Source organism: Macaca thibetana, chromosome 12 (genome assembly GCF_024542745.1).
Source record: "Macaca thibetana thibetana isolate TM-01 chromosome 12, ASM2454274v1, whole genome shotgun sequence".
NCBI classification, from domain to species: Eukaryota; Metazoa; Chordata; class Mammalia; order Primates; family Cercopithecidae; genus Macaca; species Macaca thibetana.
Window position 1 is genome coordinate 72,801,407 of NC_065589.1, and position 15,110 is coordinate 72,816,516.

At 45.7% G+C, this 15,110-nt stretch overlaps 1 non-coding gene across 1 annotated transcript; it reads left to right on the forward strand.

Annotated features, from left to right (window-relative positions):
- The first annotated feature begins 2,807 nt into the window (after positions 1-2,807).
- Positions 2,808-2,913, forward strand: LOC126933231 (U6 spliceosomal RNA). The gene has a single exon (XR_007718475.1). It is a non-coding gene; the product is annotated as a U6 spliceosomal RNA (small nuclear RNA).
- The last annotated feature ends 12,197 nt before the right edge of the window (positions 2,914-15,110 follow it).

Genomic DNA, 15,110 nt, shown 5'->3' on the forward strand with positions numbered 1-15,110 from the left:
AGCTTCTCCCACATTTAATTATTTGCTGCTTTTTATATTTAAGAGCTTAGAAAACTTATTAGAATTATGTGTAAAGGTAGTGCAAATGGATTCCAAATGGAGATTTTACATGTGAATAAATTGAAGTTACTCTGAGGCTTTTTCTGAAAATAGGTTGGTTATAAATAAATAAAACAAGTGAAACATTTTGTGACATCGATTTTGGCCTCTTTGGTGATTTGCTGGCTTGTTTTGTCATTCTTGGCCATGCCCTACACTGTTGGGCGGTAGGAACCTCACAAGGGGACTAGGCTTCAGGTGTGCTTTACTTGCTCTAAAACGTCATGGGTGGCAGCTGGGTTAGAAATAGAGGCAGTCACTCGGATTGGCAACTCGTGAAATATCTCAGGGAAAGACTTGCCAATGATCGTGGCAGGAGGCAAAAGAGCCAGGGGAGGAGGAGGAGGGGAGGGGCAGAAGGCGGCACCCTCACAATTTCCTTATTCCTTACAGAGAATTACTAAAAGAATGAGGTCTTCCCCATCCCTGAGGGAACTCTGTTCCATAAGTTTGGCTGAGTGGGGTCCCTGCCCACAAGGAGACCTCGGGCTATGAGACGCCACACTTCCATCCTGCAGAAATGGCTTCCAGGCAGGGCTTCTTCCTCTGCTGCCTCTCCCTGCAGCACACCATCCAGTCACTGGATTTTTCTGTACCAGGAGAAACCCCAGCCCAGCATTTCAGTATCATCCTGGGGTGCATTTTCAATGGGTGAGTGAGATCCCAACCATTTAATTCCTTATACAGCAGAACTCTCAACTGTTCCCAGGAGTCTGCACATTGGCTCAGGAAAAGCCCTGCTGCTTCTGTTCCCCCAAAGTCTCCTGGCATAAGACTGCAGAGGCACCCAACCATTCCTTGCACTGGGACATTGCTCAGGCGAATGGCCCTCCTCAGGCTGTGGGGGGCCCTCTGGGGAGACAGGTGCCCTTGTCCTGGAACACACACTCACATCCTAACCCTCTGTCCCCAGATAGGCTGGCCTGTGAGCTTCTTTCCAGCCTTTTACAGCCTCTGGGCATCTCACACTTACCTGACCTATTTTTACAAGCTCAAGACAGAGAGCATAGAAAAGTGTTGAATCACTCTGGGGTCTGTGTCCTGGTTCTAAAGTTCAATGTCAAAGTGAAATTCTGCCTTTTAGTGGATTCTAATGAATGTCAGCTCATGTTTCTTTATTTTTCTTTTCCTAGAGTGAAAGGAAAGAAAGGTTTTTTCTTTCAGAAGAGTCTATATTCTGTATTTACAAAGCTCTTAAGGGCTATACATTTTCTTCATGACAAGAAAAGTAAAGATTTTCCCTATTCACCCAAAAGGACAAACCAATTTTCTCTTTTATTATTGGGGCATTGTCTTCCCTCTTCATCTCCAACTCAGTGTCCTGGGTCTCTAGGCACAGAGTAGCTACTAAAGAAATACTCATTGGTTGAATGAATGAAAGAACGAACGGATAGATGGATGGCTGGACGGACAGATGGACGGATGGATGGGTGGATGACTAGATGGACAGGAAAATGTCTCTGCATTGTTGCCTTCCAGGGTACCTTCCCAACTTGGCAGAAACCTCTCATAATGCTCCTTGGCGGCTCTTCTTCAGGGATCTGCCTATATCAAAGAGACATCTTTTAAGCCTATTTGGGGTTCATACAATAGAATTTAATAATGAAGACTCCTTTATTGGATTCTTTGCTATCTTTTGCAGAAGAGCTGGATGAAAACCCGGCTGCCTGGGTCCTGGCTAGAATTTCTCAGTGAATGGTTGCATGGTTGTGTGCTTCCAGCACAGCTCAGTTCTGTCAGGCCCCTTGGCATCTGCTTTGTCCTGGAATGGCTGTGCACAGTTTGGGGTCTGGACAGCAGTTCCAATGGCTCTTCTGGGGCTCTGAAGCAATTAAAGTTGGGGCCTGTTTTTCTTTGTCATGAGGCTGTTGGATTTTTTGGTCTTTTTAAAAGCCTCTGCAGTTGCTGGCTTTGCTCTAAAGGGTATCATTCCTCAGATATTCCAGGTTGCCACTGCCCACTGGCAACCCTGCAGAGAAAAGTGCCCAGGCTGCTGGCCCCACAGAGTGTGGGAAGCCAGGGGCTCAGTTTCACAGAACCAGACCAAGCCTCACTGGTATGACTCAGTGACTCTAAGTCCCCAACCTCCCAGCCCTTCGAGTCTTTCTCCCTTTCCCACAGCTGAGCCAGGACTCTGAAGACCGTTTCCTCCTCCTGATGGGACTCCTCATTAACATGTCTTCTTTTCTCTTTTTCTCTGCTCCAGTTCCATCTGCAGCTTCCTAATCACAGCATTGGCAACCTCAGATCTGATCCTGCTTCTGATACAGTGCGTCCAAGAGAGAGCTCCAAGCCAAGAGAAGATGGGTTTGTGGTCGTGAGAAGTGAAGGAGCCCTCCTAGGATAGCAAGAGGCCACATCTGGAATGCACAGTGCTCGGCATGGGAAAGGTATGCTCACAATCGTCACGGTTAGGGTATCTGCATAATCTTAAAGTGATCCCCACATATTATTAGTTTCTTATTAGTTGTGAGGGAGAAAAAAAAACAAAATGGTATGAGACCAGGGAGAAACCGTGCAATACTTTTTGACCAGGTGATCAAAATTAACCTCATTTCTGCAGTACCGATGACATTGTGTGGCTCTTGATGTGACACCCTGGATAGGACAGTATTCAGGTTGAAATTACATAACCTCAATCCGACCTTGAGGAAACATGAGACAAACACACAACGAGGAACATGCTATTCAAACAAAAATGGTGTATGGTGCTTGCTTTGACAGAATATATGTGAAAATTGAAATAACACAGAGAAGATTAGCATTGCCCTGCACAAAGATGACACAAATTTGTGAAGGACAAAAAAGGGTATTGGTGGTGGGTGATGGTGGAGGGGGTCAGATGAGGGAATCAACATCATGAAAGCCAGATCAAAGGAGGCTAAGGAGAAATGACAACAAAATGCCATACCTGACCCTAGACTGAATCCTGTACTGGAGATGGGGAGATGCCATAAAGGACATTGGTAAGTTAATTAATAAAAGTGACATACAGTGATAGACTAGATAAAGTGCTTTGCCAAGTGCCAGATCTGACCTGCAGGCCTTGGCTGAACAATGGATGAAAGAATGCACTCAGACAGAGGTATCCAGTGAAAGAGCAGGCTAGGAGACCGGGCTGTTTATAGCCTCTGAGAAGGGTGCTGTAGAGTCAGCAGCTGTGGCCCTGACCCACTGGCGCTGCAGGCCTTTATTCAGTACAGATTCAATGAGAAAGGCCTGAGTCAACACACCTGGGGGCCACCACCCCCCAACCTCCCCACCCAGAGAGAGCAGTCCTGTGTGCAGATGACTAAAGGCTAAGTTCCGAGGCCTGAGTAAGCTAACTTATCTAGATCCGTTTCTTTACATCCCCTTGTTATCTAACCTAAGCTTTCAGGCACCGGATTAGAGAATCTGGCTGCCTTCAGCCAAATCCTTTTCCAAAGCTTTTGTAAAACCTCCTGGCCTTCCAAGAAGGTTTGAGTCTTTCTACAATTTTTCCCACCACCCTGACCGATCTCCTACACCTCCTCTTTTTCTGTTTTTTTGCATCAGGTTTTGTTGATTGAAGAGTACAGATTTGTACAGCAACAGGTTCATCAGGCGTGGCGGTCATTGGTCATATTCTAGCTTTGCATCCTAGAATTAGTGAATAATATAAGCAAACATGAGTATAATTAGCAACATTCTTTTGCAGTGAAGGAGTGGCCCCCAGGAATGGGGGTCTATCTAGGAGAGATGATCTCGCACACCCTTCCATATGGCTGTTTGTTGGGTGTGTAGATCTATGGCATTTAGGGAGTCTAGAATTTTAGTTTTAAGTTGCTTTATGTCTGCTGTTAAATTGTCATGAAAGGTTCCCCAGAGGTGTTGTTTCACCTCATCCCAACTATGTATTGATTGATTCCAAGGAAGAGAAGTGACACAGGTATGCTTATGTCCCAGTCACAGTTTAATTGCTGTCAGAATGCCAGTGCATCTTGTCACTCCCCCACATCTTCCAAGGCAGCCTTGAGGGCTTGCAGACATACAAGAATCTTTTGATCTATATCCTGCTGTAAGAGAAGTTCATTAGACACATTTCTGGCCAAATTATCTACAAAAGTAGCTATTTGTACTGATTGAGTAATAGATGCTACAGCCACACTAGCAGTTGCTAGGATGACTATGGCTGAGACTATAAAGGCTATAAGTGTATGAATCTTTTGTGTCTGAACTGGGACAAGGCACATTTTAAGGTGGCAAGGGCAGAGGAACCTTGCCAATCATGTATTGAATTGGCTGGTAGAAAAGCCTCAGATTGTCTCCTCAATACTATGACACTGGTAATATTTAAATTAGATATATTATAATTAGAGATACAAGAGGCAAACCAAGCCTGTCCCTGCACTCGGGTCACACATGTGGAGTTTTGGGGTGTAATAGATATATTGGTTCCCATAAGGGAAAACATATGGATGGGTAGTGCAAATCAGGCACTGATCAGTGTGATTATGAAAAAAGGTCATAGTATAATTGTGACGGAATTATGGTATGTCCCGTGCCAGGTGTTAAGGGGGGTGCTAAGATGTCCCAGGCACCATAAAGAGTCTTGAGGTGGCATGGACTCTACTTGGGGTCTGGAATATCACATCCTATCAGTCCAAATTATAGGGGAATGGGACGTGGCTTCGAAACTGTCATTGATGCTACCATAGGCGTGGACATCAGTATGATCGCCCTGCAAATGGCTGTGGGGGCTCCAGTCTAAGATGTTATAATTGCCTAACTCCCCCGTGACAGACCTCCCAGCTAAAGTGGAATCCGTTACTTTCCCAGCTTTGTTCTTTTTTGTTGTTGTTGTTGTTGTTGTTGTTGTTGTTGTTGCTGTTGTTGAGACAGAGTCTCCCTCTGCCGCCCAGGCTGGAGTGCAGTGGCCGGATCTCAGCTCACTGCAAGCTCCGCCTCCCGGGTTCACGCCATTCTCCTGCCTCAGCCTCCCGAGTAGCTGGGACTATAGGCGCCCGCCACCTCGCCCGGCTAGTTTTTTGTATTTTTAAAGTAGAGATGGGGTTTCACCATGTCAGCCAGGATGGTCTCGATCTCCTGACCTCGTGATCCGCCCGTCTCGGCCTCCCAAAGTGCTGGGATTACAGGCTTGAGCCACCGCGCCCGGCCCCCCAGCTTTGTTCTTTAGCACAGGAAGGAATGCTTGGGAAAGCAGCATTGATTGCGTTGCCCAGTTTGAGGCTACCGGCAGCTGAGAATGTTAAGGCATTTCCTTTGCCATGATGTAGCCATAATTGTATTTGGGGCAGGTACACAGTAAGAGTTAGAACTTTTATAACTACCCACAGCGGGAGGATAGTGGAGTGATATGTAGTGTTACCCGGCACCTTAGTCCAATGTGTGCCATTAATGAGAGACCCCACTGGGGGTAAATCTGTCCCTCCCAGCCAAGCAGTAATGTTATTGAGGGGGGAAAGGGGTGTCTGCCCAGGTGACAGGGCTAAGAAAAGCAGATCTAAGATATGAACCCAATAGAGTATAGCAGGTACAGGTTGCAGACAAAGCGAGAGCATAATGTACCCTACATGAGTGGCAGTGTACTACAGACAGCATAGCAAGAAACAAATTATCTGGAGTGAATGGTGTCTGTGTCCGGAGCAGGATTTGTTCAGCCTCCTGAGTTGTCTTCTTCAGCATCCTCCAGGTAACATCTGAGCTTGTGTCATCCAAGGAAGCCACATTGTCCAGGGCTGTGGGTCCTGTAGGGTCATTTTCTTCATTTCTGGTACCAGGTTGGGTCCTAGCCATGCCATGGTATGGTTTGATGCATCGTGCTGGAATCCAAAGAGGACCTGAGGGGGTGGGGGTGAACACAAGCATATCCTCTTCCCCACATTAACGATTCACTTGGACCACACCATACATTACTGTCTACATCTTTCCATCAAACTGCAGGTTTTATGTCTGGAGAGGTTTCAGCAAAGTGCTTTTCTACAGCTGATTGAAATTTATTATTTAAAAAATTGGCCGGGCGCGGTGGCTCAAGCCTATAATCCCAGCACTTTGGGAGGCCGAGACGGGCGGATCACGAGGTCAGGAGATCGAGACCATCCTGGCTAACAAGGTGAAACACCGTCTCTACTAAAAAATACAAAAAAAACTAGCTGAGTGAGGTGGCGGGCGCCTGTAGTCCCAGCTACTCGGGAGGCTGAGGCAGGAGAATGGCGAGAACCCGGGAGGCGGAGCTTGCAGTGAGCTGAGATTCGGCCACTGCACTCCAGCCTGGGTGACACAGGGAGACTCTGTCTCAAGAAAAAAAATAAAAATAAAAATAAATAATAATAAATGAAAAAAATTTTTTTTAATTAAGGGTAAATAAGGCTTGTGCCAATAGTGTTGCAGGGCCCTTACTCATATTCCTCCTTTTGTGTTTTCTGAACATATTTTTAAGGGTGGAGTGGGTATGTTCTACTATGGCCTGTATTTGGGGTTACATGGGATGCCTGTGGAATGTTGGGTGTTCTACGTGTGACAAAAATTGTTGAAATTGTGAGCTGGCATAAGCCGGACCATTATCAGTTTTAAGTTTTGTGGGCTGCCCCATAAATGCAAAAGTTAAAAGATGTTTAATGACATATTGGGTGGACTCCCCAGGAAAGGCATAAGCACTAATTAAGTGAGAATTGGTATCAACGAATACATGTACATATCTAAGTTTTCCAAATTCAGGGATGTGTGTTACATCTGTTTGCCATAGCTGATTAGGTTCTAGTCCTCTAGGGTTAACACCTGTGGAAGGAGGTGATGTGACTGAGCTGGCAATCTGGGCATTGCAGGATAATTTGTTTAGTCTCTGGGTGAGTTGAAATTGTTTAGATAAGTTTCTCCAGTTTTGGTGGAAAAATTGATGCGATTGGGTGGCTTGGTCAAGCAGTGATGTCATAACTGGTAGGTCTGCTTGTTCATGCCCCAGGTTGCAAAGGGCCAGGCAGTGAGCTGTCGGTTCGAATATGTGTGATAAAAATAGGATGTCTACGTTGATCTAGCAAATGCTGAAGTTGGAGAAAAAGTGCACACGGGGTGGGCTCCAGTGTGGACTTAATGAGGGCTGCCTCAAGATTCTGCAGTAAATGAACAGAGTAAACAGAGTCGCTAACAATATTGATGGGCTGAGCGGAAAAAGTTTCCAAGGCCAATATTAAGGCTCCAGCCTCAGCTTTCTGAGTGCTAGTAAATCCAGACCAAGTGAGGGAAGTATGCAAAATCCACCAAACAGCCGCTTTTCCATGTTTACCAGAACCATCAGTAAACAGTGTTAAAGCCTTAGGTATGGGGGATTGAACTATTTTAGTAGGCAAAACCACAGAAGTACAGATAAGAACTGAAGGAGTTTGTCAGCAGGTAGGGCATGCTCTGTTTGGCCTGTGTAATCAGACAGGGCTATTTGCAGGTCCATAGATAAAGGCAATACTGCTTTGAGTTGCTTTTTACTTAAAGGAATCCTGATGATATCAGGGTCATAACCTAGCAACTGATTGTATCATCTGCAGCCTGAATAGAAGACTGTACTGATGAGCTGGATATAGGGAGAGAGTGTTTTAGTCCCAGTATGTGAGCAAAAAACCCATTCTAGGAAGTGTGCAACCTGGGGTCATCTGTCCTATTAACCCTGTAGGGGAGTATTTAGTGGGAAAAACAAACAATTGAACTGAGTACCGTGGATCTATGCCATCTGGTTGCCTCTGAGAAATAGCTTGCTCTATCTCTTCAATTTTCCCTTTGTGCTGCAGGAGTTAAATACCTAAGAGAGTCTAGGGCGGCGTTGCTTTTTAAGATAGAAAACAGGTTCTGTAACTTATCAGCAGATATGCCTAAAGCGGGGCGAAGCCAGTTAATATCGCCTAGTAATTTCTGATAATCATTTAAGGTGTATAAGTTGCTAGTATTTAATTTAACTTTTTGAGGGCTTACTGACCAGGAAGTTAGCATGTATCAAGATACTTCCAAGGAGAAGACATCTATACTTTTTCATGTGCTATGATTAAACCTCTTAACTGTGTGTTCTTTACAACAGAGGCATATAAATTCACAAGTGCTGGCTCCGTTGGGGCTGCTAGTAAAATATCATCCATAAAATGAATAATCTTGCAATTAGGAAATTCTTTTCTACTGGGGAGCAAAGCCTGATTTACGTGATACTGACACATGGTAGGACTGTTTAGCATCCCTTGAGGAAGCACTTTCCAATGAAATCGGTGATTTCATTACTGATAGTTGATATTGCAAACGCAAATTTTTCTCTGTCCTGCTTTGCAAGGGGAATAGTATGAAAACAGTCTTTTAAGTCAGTAACGATTATAGGCCAATCTCAAGGAATCGCCACGGGGGAGGAGAACTCCTGCTGAAGGCGCCCCATAGGTTGCAAATGAGCATTGATGGCACTTAAGTCATGCAAAAGTCTCCCTTTACCAGACTTTTTGGGAATGAAAAAAATGGGCGAATTCCAAAGGCTGTTTAATGGCCGGTTTTTAATTGCTCCTCAACTAATTCATAGGCTCTTTGTAATTTCTCTCCTTTTAAAGGCCACTGTTCTACCCAAATTGGATAGTGAGAAAACCATGTCGGGGTACAGGACGGATAATAACAGTGACCATTATTAGAAAGGGGTCTGCAGAGTGACCCCCCCCATTGGGCTGATAGATCCCATCCCCAAAGATTAACAGGGATAGGCATGATTAGAGGTTGTATAACTGCCTTTCTTCCCTCTCAATTGCAACAGGTTAGAGGCGTGTGCTCTGCTTAGCTGTGTGTGCTTCCCCGATGCCGACAATTTTTTGTTTCTGAGTGACCCAAGGCCAAGTTTCCGGCCAGTTTTCATCACTAATGATTGAAATGTCCACCTTGTATCCAATAAGCCAGTAAAATTTTTATTTCCAATTTTTAAGGTAATCATGGGTCTCTGATCAGTGATTAATCGATTCTGGTATACTCCTGTGGCTCCTGTACTTCCAGAACTTCCCTTTCCCCTTTCCTTTCCATGGGCGTTGGGGACCCAGCATGGTAATGTTATGCCCAGACCGCTTATTCCCCGAAGAAGACCACCAGAGTCCAGAGTCAAAGCTAAGCAGCAAGGATCTTTATTACAGGTTCGAACCTGGAACTCTCCCTCGCTCGTGAAACGAGACGGGCAGGAGAGCTCCCCCACTGAGCTCCGAGCAGTGTTATATAGTCTAAGAAAAGTGGGCATAGAGTTATTATACAAATCAGATATATGATTGGCTAGTGTTTGAACAAGGCGATTTGGCTAACTATGATTGGTTCCCGCCATTTCTGATATTTTGGTTCAAACTTTGAGGCGGGAGAGCAGGTTTATGGCAGCAAGAGTTTATCTTACTTAAACACGTCTTGTGACCTTGCCTCAGAACTTACAAAATCTCTGGTATGTGCAAAACAAAATCTCTGGTACGTGCAGAAAACCAGGTACTCACAGAACTTACGAAATCTCTGGTATGTGCAAAGATTAGAGAGCAGAACAAGGGTGTAGCGGGTGGGGGGCGGGTACACATCTATCTTTGTGTCCTTTCAGTAAAAGCAGTAACTGCGATGTCTTTGATCCAGGGGAAGACTACGCAGACCTTTACATTCCATCATAACTAATATCTCACCTTGGTAGTCACCATCAATTACCCCAGTGAGCACATTGATTCCTTTACTGGATGGGCTCGATCACTCTAGGACTAATCCCACTGTTCCCAGAGGCAGTGGGCCCCAGATCCCAGTTGCAACCCTTTTAGGATCTTCTTCTTTTAGCACTAATTCACTGGGGCAGAGTAAGTCCAGTCGTTCGCTTCCAGAGGTGGCTGCTCTGAGAGAGAAGACTGTGGGCTTTCCGTCTGACCAAGGAAAGCCACTGGCATTGCCCCAGTTTGAAGTAGGGCCTGGGGCGGGCCCCCTCATGAAGTTTCCTGCCTGGTTACTTATGGGGTTGCCATTCTTATCAAATTTGGACCTGCGTTGATTTGCCCATTGTATCCCCTTTTTACATTGCGGGCATATAGAAGGGGGTTGTTTTCCTGAGGTACCTTGGTCTCTATTATTGAGGCATTCTCTCTTCATATGACCGGGCTCTTCACATACAAAACAGTTTGGGTTTCTCTCCCCTTTTCACTTTAGGAGGCCTCAATGCCATAGCCAATGTTTTGGCTTTGTGTGTTTCAGTCCCCACCAGTTGACATGCTCGTATAAATTCTCCAGGTGGCTGCCTTTCCTCTGATTGCCTGTGTTTCTTGCAGGCAATCCACATTAGCATTTTCATAAGCCAATTGCAACAATAAAATATCAGCAGCCTGGGCGTGACTAATTTGTCTCTTAATTGTCTGGGTTAACCGATTGATAAACTCAACAAATGGATCCTGAGGCCCTTGTCAAACATTGATAAAAGATCCCTGTTGAACTCCACTTTTGGGAATTCAGTCCCAAGCCCTGATAGTGCACAGAGACACTGTGCATAGACCTGGGGATCAAAAGTTAGTTGTTGTACGTCGGCATGGGGGACCCTCCCCTGCGGCATAGCAGCTGTTGTCTTGCCCGGCAACCTGATTCTGGTTGGCTTGTTGTTCACACAACTCATTGTATTCTGTTCTCCAGAGGATGTATCGGCTGGGCTCCAAAGTTGTTTTAGCTAGCACTAACCAGTCCCGTGGGTCGTACAGAAGTTTTCTGCCATGGCTTCAATCACTCCTTTCATAAATGGGCTAGCAGCTCCATTTTATTTAATGCATTTTCTTAGCTCTTTATAAGCATTAAAGAAATGGGTTCATGTACCTGATCGCCTTGTCGATCTTGCATTACTGGGCAGGCTAAGAGCTTCCCTTTTAATGTTGCTTGTCTAAGACAGGGTCCCATAGCTGTAGCGTATCCCTTGTCTTTTTTCCATTTTATTGGAGGAGGGGGCTTAGGCAAAATCTCAGCTGCTTCTTTGTTATTTTGACCCGGAGATAGCAGGGCTGAGGGATAAGGAGGCAGTAAGGTAGGTGACGGTTCTTCCTCCCTTTCCCTTTTTCAGCTCTTTTGTGTAAAGTAGAACCAGAGCCTCCCTAACTAAAGCCCATAACGTTAGAGATGTTACTGGGACCCATTGCCCTTGCGGATGATGTTGTTTAAGACTTCTCCCCACTTGTTCCCAGAGTTTCTATGTCTAGCGTACCTTCTTCCAGGAACCATGGGTTATGGGAAACAACAGTTTGCATTAGGTCCCTTAATTGAGCCTGCAAAACCGAGACTCCACTAGCTTTAAGCAGCTGTTTCAATACTTTTATGTACTGTTGCTGTTGAGCTGATAACTGTTGTCCCATGATGAAACTCTAGCCTGAACAATTCCCTTGAACTTGGAAGTCTCAAGCAGGCACCAGTGACTTACTGACTGGACAGTCTCTCCACCTTCGTTTTCAAGGGTTCCGTCACGATCCGTTGTGGCGTTCCTCACACAGGGCACCACCTGCTGGGTCCAACCCGCAGACCCTGGCCAAGTGATGGATGAAAGAATGCACTCAGACACAGGTATCCAGTGAAAGAGTGGGTTAGGGGACCCAGGCCATTTACAGACCCCAAGGAGGGTGCTGTAAAGATTCAGCAGCTGCAGCCCTGACCTGTTGGCACTGTGGGCATTTATTCAGTAAAGATTCAATGACAAAGGCCTGAGTCAACACACTTTGGGGTCGCCCCCACCCCGGAGAGAGCAAAGGCCAGGTTCCCAGGCTTAAGTAAACTAACTTATCTAGATCAGTTTCTTTACATCCCCTTGTTACTAACCTAAGCTTTCAGGCACCGAATAAGAGAATCTGGCTGCCTTCCGCCAAATGCTTTTCCAAAGCTTTTGTAAAACCTCCTGGCCTTCCAAGAAGGTTTGCATCTTTCTACAATTTTTCCCACCACCCTGACTGATCTACTACAGCCAAGTATTGCAGTTAAGTTTTAGAACATCCCTGTTCTTAGGAAATACACACTGGAATATTTAGGGGTAAAGGGCCATGAGATATGTAACTTACCTTCAAGTGATTCAGAAAATATATACATATATATGTGTTGAGCAGGGGAGAAACATACAAATAATAAAGCAAGTGGAGTACAAACATGACCAAACAGATGCTCTTTGTACTATTTTCTTGCAACTTTTTGTAATTTTGAAATTATTTTCAAATACAAATTTCAAAAGTATAACTGTACTTATTCTGATCCTCACATATTCTCCAAGTCTGAACCTTCCCCTCAGGTTCGCAAAGTGTCATGAAAGGGGATGTATTTTGAACTTACCTGTAATTTTGAAGCAGATGTTCCATGACAGCAGCCACTCTGGGGGCCCTGGGCTTCCACTGGGGGAAGACATGAATGGGATAAGGAGGGCTGAAGGCAGAGTGGGGCATGAAGCTTGGCAAGTTTAATCCATGGCTCCATTTTGCCCAATGCCAGGCTTAGGGCAAGGGCTTTAGAGAGAGCAAACCCCCAGCCATGACCCCCTCCCAAGTCCAATTCAGAAAATAAACAATGCCAAGCTGTTGGGACTGACAGAGCAACAAAAACTCAGATCGACTTCAAACTCTAATTTTTTTGAGCAAAAATCAGAGATGCCATATAGCATAGAGATTGAATGTGACTTGGGAGACCTGTGGATCTGGGTCTAAATTCTGACCCTGCCACTACCAGCTGTGGTACCTAGGGCAAGTTACTTTGTCTTCTGAGCCTCAGTTTCTGCCTCTGTGGAGAGATAATTTCCAAAGGTTATGATGAAGGTTGAGGGAAGCAGTGTATATGAAGTGCTTAGAGTGTATGAGGTTCAGGCACGGTAAATTCTCAGCTGTCGGTAGCTGTTATTGCAAAGACGGTGTCTCCTGCCCCTGACTCTGTGCAGACAGACACAGTTATAAAGACACCTGAGTCCAAGCGCAGGGCCGTCAGGGGGATGTGGTCCTGGAAGCAGGACTTCTGAAGGCAAAGAGGGTTCTTCAGTGGGAGAAGGCCTGACAAGAGAGCCACTTAGACCTGACAGTGTTTGCTGTGGGGAGCTTCCCCAGACAACAGCCACAATCTGCTCAGGCCTTTGTCTACCATTTAATAAGACAAAACACATATGCACACAGGCTTTATTTGATAAAAAGCTGGGTATATTGGGCAATTTACCATGAAAGCCAAACCTCTGCTGTAAGAATTTGCCAGTTCCTTCTGTTACGTCAAACTTTTTCGGCCCCCAACAAATACTTTAAAAAGTAAAAAATGCCTTTAAGTAATTAATTCTCCTCTAAGCAATCTGGAAAGTGAAGAAACCAGATCTCCCTGGAGAGCAGCGCTCATCTTTCTGCAGCGCGGTCATCACCGGCCTGGCTCACTCACCTTTTTGGAATTGCCTGGTGGCCTCCCTACTAGAATTCCAAAGACACTTAACCCAAGCCACATGAGGACTCTGGAGTGGGCCCTAAATGCTTATTGCCTGCACATCGTTCGCTTATTATGTTCTCTATGTTCCTAATATTCTTTCTTTTCCCATCGCGGTCTGTCTACTCACAGCATCTGAATCAGGGTGGCCACCGTCAGCACGGTGCACCAAGGGTAGCTCTTCATCCAGTTCTTTAATTGTTAAACAGAAGCCTCCTCACACGATGCCTCCACTCATTCACAACACAGGCATTTTACTGATGCCCATTTTTGTGCCAGATACTGGTCTAGACACTAAAATGTGGGGAGGAATGAGCCATTGTCCCTCCCCAGCAGGAGCTCAGCATCCAGCGAGACACATGAACACAGACAGGAGAGGCAGGTAGAGTCACAGCTCACAGGCCTACACCGGGGCTTCCCAGCCCACCTTCTGCACCAGAGTAACTGAGCAACTAATTTAAAACACAGCATCTGGCCCCAAACACCAGAACTACCAAATCAGAATCTCTGAGTGTAAGGCCTTGAAATCTGCATTTTAACAATGGCATCTAAAATACCCCCAAGTTTAATACTCACAGATCTGTCCTACACCCCACTGAAGCTTTAGCCATATCTGTGCATTTAGTCACATCTGTGTACAGATTTAGTCACATCTGTACATTTCTGTGCAGTAGCACAGGCTCACTGGGGGTCTATTTCTATGGGGTTCCTAGGGACCCATAGGACTGAAGGAGGCACCATGGGCAGAACCCATGAAAACTCTTGAAACAGAAGGGCTGCAGCTTTGGGAGCTCAGGATGAAGGGACTTCACCCCACCCCAGCATTGTGACTGCTGGGAGACCGTGGGGTGCAGCATGGGAACAGTGGCAGCAGTCATTACATACTGGTGGAATGGAGGAGCAGGAGCAGAGGACAACACGTGGACAAGCTGGAGTGAATAGAGCCGCACTCCAGCACTAGAGAGAAGCAGAGAGGAAGCAGCCAAGAGGTCAGTGTTTCCAATCTAGCATGGCTTTGCTGCTTCCAGGGACCTCTTGATGCATCATGGAACTTGCAGGGGTTGGAGAGGTGGGTGAGCTATTCACACCAAAGCTGCCAGTGTCTCAGGTTGTCCTCATGGAGAGAAATGTTTCTGAAGCATCCAGCACCAGTGCTGCTTCAGGCTTCATGTGCATGGAGTTTGACTATAGCCGTGTCCCCCAGGACACTGTCATAGGCCAACATGCTATGTGCATATATCCCAGATGGGCCACTGGTCTGTCAAACCTAGTGAGACAAGTCCAACTCTCAGGTGAGCACAGGTTAGGCTCAAAAACCGGCTCCGCTGCACTGGTTTCCACTTTGGTCTCATCATATGCGCTTGGCTAATGGATTCCGTCCCTTGAGAGATCACACAGCTAAAACTAGACCATCCTGCAGATCTCTTGATACCCAGCCTCAAACACCCCTAATTCAATGCTGCTTTCTTTCTAAGCTCCACACTGGGTTGTGGAAACGATATTCGCTTTAACCCATTGAATTCCAGCTGTGCCACTAACTCGTTGTGTGACTGGGAAAGTTGTTTACCTTTGAGCTTCAGTTGCCCCATCTATTAAATAATAATATATATAAA